The sequence below is a fragment of the Gavialis gangeticus genome, unplaced genomic scaffold (assembly GCF_001723915.1).
Source record: "Gavialis gangeticus isolate Ggan-Ray unplaced genomic scaffold, GavGan_comp1, whole genome shotgun sequence".
Taxonomy (NCBI): Eukaryota; Metazoa; Chordata; order Crocodylia; family Gavialidae; genus Gavialis; species Gavialis gangeticus.
The window spans coordinates 61,372,655-61,376,595 of NW_017728995.1; the positions used below are offsets into that span (position 1 = coordinate 61,372,655).

General features: G+C 44.9%; 1 long non-coding RNA gene across 1 annotated transcript in view; it reads left to right on the top strand.

Annotated features, from left to right (window-relative positions):
* The first annotated feature begins 2,126 nt into the window (after positions 1-2,126).
* Positions 2,127-3,941, top strand: part of LOC109288231 — an 8,380-nt gene continuing 6,565 nt past the window's right edge. Inside the window, exon 1 of the long non-coding RNA XR_002095098.1 lies at positions 2,127-2,415. This is a non-coding gene — a long non-coding RNA (uncharacterized LOC109288231). The remainder of the gene's footprint in view (positions 2,416-3,941) is intronic.

Here is a 3,941-nt window from a genome sequence, read left to right on the forward strand (position 1 = left end):
GGGGAAGTCCCAGTCCCTGCACAAGAAAACGGAGGTGAAGAATTGGTTAAAGAGTTCTGCTTTCTCCACTGGTGCAACCGCCAAGCTAGCAAGTTGGGCAAACTGGAACCTGATGAAGTTCAATGTTGAGAAATGTAAAGTGCTCCGCTTCGGGACAAACAACCCCCAACACCCCTACAGGCTTGACAGCACCAAACTGACTAGCACCACGAATGAAAGGAACCCGGGGGTAATAATAGACCACAGTACAAATGTGAGCTGGCAGCACAATGCTGTAGCTAGTAGGGCAAATAATACTCTGGCATGCATCAATCAATGCATCTCCAGCAAGACCAAGGAGGTGATTCTTCCACTCTACTCGGCACTGGTGAGACTGCAGCTGGAGTACTGCAACCAGTTCTGAGCACCACACTTCAACAAGGATGTAGACAAGCTTGAGAGAGTCCAAAGAAGAGCCACCCATGTGATCCGAGTTTTAAAAGGCCTGCCATACGAGAAAAGGCTGAGGGATCTGGAACTCTTTGGCCTGAGGAAAAGGCTGAGAGGGGACCTGGTAGCAGCTTACCACTACGCTAGGGGAATACATTAAGGACTTGGTGAGCAACTGTTCACCAGGGCACCCGAGGGGCAAACCAGGAGTAATGACCACAAACTCCTGGAAGATCGATTCAGGCTCAACATTAGGAAAAATCTTCTTTATAGTCAGGGTGTCCAGACTGTGGAATAAGCTCCCTCCAGAGGTGGTGCAATCACCTACCCTTGGAAATCTTCAAGAGACTGGACAGTCACCTTGCTGGGTCACCTGACCCCCAGTTATCTTTCCTGCTTGGTGCAGGGGGCTGGACCCAATGATCTTCTGAGATCCCTTCTAGCCTTACAATCTATGACAATGCCTTAGCCCAGGGGTTCTCAAACTGTGGGTGATGACTTCCCCCCCAGGGAGGTAACAAGCAACTTAAAAGGGAGCCGCAAACTTCCCAGGGGATACGTGCGGTGGTGCAAGGAAGTGGCACGGAGTGGGGATGGCGGTGACAGCTGCTGCATGCAAACTCTGTCCCCTGCTGCCGCCATCCAGCACTTGAGGTCGCAGTATCACAAAGTTTGAGAACTCCTGCCTTAGCCAATACATTATAATGAGATTTTTAATAGGACAGTGCAACTGTTACCAAAAGGACAATTCATTATTCACAGGGCGTAGTAGTGGCTGGGATTGATTACACTCTCCCCATCAAAGACATGACCATTTTCAAAGCCCAAAATATTCAGCTGCAGTCTTTAGACTTGCCTACACAGGAGGTTCATGCACATTAAGCAGGAATGGGAATTTGTAGTGCACTAGCTACTCTGCACTAATTCCCTCTGGGAACACTCTCAGCATGCACACAAATACCTTGTATTAGGGAGACCCCACACAGCCCCATCCTCAACAGGCGTACAAGCAGGCACTCTGGGCCTCTAGAATGGCTTAGTTAACTGAGAAATAGTCGAGTCCAGCCAGGACAAAAGACAGATTGCAGAAATGAGCTGACATACTGAATATACCAGACACTGTCAGAGCCATTTCTGCTCTCTCATAATGGAGGTCCATATTTCAACAGTGTTCAATCTGTTCAGGTGGGAGTGGAGGCCACTGACAGGACACCATGCACCTGGAGTAACAGGCATGCCCAAAACACCATTTCTTTCTTCTCTTCAGTCTTTCAGTTATCCAAGCCTGAATCACCTGTCCCTTAACTAAATGAAGATACCAGCAGATGAGTCTGCCAGCTGGGAGTCCACAGTAGGTCAAAAGTCAGCACAAGCCTGTCACATAAATACACAGAACAGTGCACACTGGCAGAGACTGCTCCTCTGAGGGCTAAAAATCAAATATAGAAACACATGTAGTCCCTGAATAAGGTCCAGTCTAGAACCAAGGGACTCTAGGCTGGAGTCTAGAAACAAGGGGCTCAAATTAGAAATTGCTGATGTGGGTGAAACTTAATAGAACAAAACTTTTTTATTCAGGTTGAAGCCTGCAAGCAGCATATAGGTGCAGATGGGAAGAACTGTTATCACGGCTGCTCAGGTCAGGGTTCTCTCTCTGTGCCTTTCCACAGGCACCAGTTTTCTAATGGAGAGATTCAGATTACAAAAGGTCTGGGGTCTAGCTTTATTTGATGCTGTAATTCAACCAAACCTGTTTGCAAAATCCATGCCTGCTGTTTGATTTGGGATCTGCTCTCACCTTAAGTGGAGAAGCATGCTGTATGTCTGCTATATTAATTCAGTATTCTGTTTTCATAAACTCATTTCAGGCAGGAATACCGACCATGGACTGGAGCAAAACCATCAAAGCCTATAAAGACAAAGCAAAGCTTCATCATTCCAGAAGATCACTTTCTGCAAGAGACAAGCTACAGGGCAGATTTTAAGGTAATTATACTTGTTTACAAACCCCAAAGAAAATTCAGAGCCTGTTATTATGTAGTCTGGGTAGGAACCAAGCCTTGAACTCAACAAGTGCCCTCTCCTCATTCAGCATTGGGTCATTAGTCACCACCTGTTTTTCAGAAAACAAATTATAAAGAAAGATCACAGTGTTCGTGATAATACTGACTCAAAAACTTTAAATACACAGTACTTAGTTTTATGTTACTGGATATGATAAACTTAATATCCCTTGTGCATCTGTGTATGTATGGGGGGGAGGGGGTATCAAATTATGCTGCTTATATTATCTGTCAGGTTGTTTGCTGCCAGACTGCCTAATGCTGAGTTTACCAATTTGCAGATTTAAAATCTCAGCCTTAACATTAGTTGTGCACCACCAACTCCCCAATTGCAACTGGGCAGAAAGACTTCAATATCAAGCTACTGACACAGAGAAGAGGGCTGAACAACTACAGTAACTGGGACTGACCCTTATACGGTTATGAAAACCCACAGTTGATTAGTAACCTCCCAAAATACATTCCCTGGGCTTTTCTTCCAGTGAAAGAGACACTTGTTCATGACAGATGAGCACAAATCTCCTTGCTGACAAAGCACTATTAAGGAATCCTGGAAAACCAACAGGTAGAAATTCTTGCTTTGTTCAGTCATTTTCCCCAGTTCAAGGCCAGCAGTGTCTCAGAACGGATTACAAGTGACATTGCTCAGCAGTGTCTACAGTGCCAGAAGGCATTAAAACCCTCAAGGCTATGGCAGTTCAAAACCAGGTATGAAGTTGACCATAAATTGCACAAACTCAAACACCAGTGGGGCACAACCTAACAAGCAAGAGAAACTTGCCTTTTCCAGGGGCAAACCTATTTTCAAGTCAAGGTCCCCTCCAACCCTTGCTTTGAAGGCTGTGGGAAATATTTCATCTGGTTTCTGTAGTACACCAAAATAGTAATAACTAGGTGACACTCATGAAAATGACAGTGTGAAGGCTGGTAACCCCTATTTACAGATGTCAGGAACAGAAGCAACTTTCTTAGCTTAATAAAAAGTCCCTGCCCTGTCCATACCTTGAAAGAAGCTGGAACAGCTAGAACTACAACCCAACAAACTTTACACAAGAAAATACAGGTTTCAGAAATCTGTTCTATATCTTCTTTCCCCAGCTGTTCAGCTCTGTATTTATAAAGTAACCAATGCTGTAACATTAAAATACTACTGTCATGGGCCATACATCTGAGAGACTGCCTAGGCAGCTAAAAACACAGAAGAAACTGACTGACATGATGAGTGCCAACAAGAGAGTGAGGCAGGGCTTACTGCATTTACTCAAATCTAAGACTATCCTGAATTTAAGATGACCCCCCCAGTAATAAGATTCTCTATATGGAAAACTGATACATTTCTTATAACTTTCCAGGTACAGAATCTAAGTATTGGAGTGTTGTCTTGAATTAGTCTTCCACCTCCCACACTGCTACAGCAGGAAAAACAGTGGCTGGGGGGGGGGGGGGGGG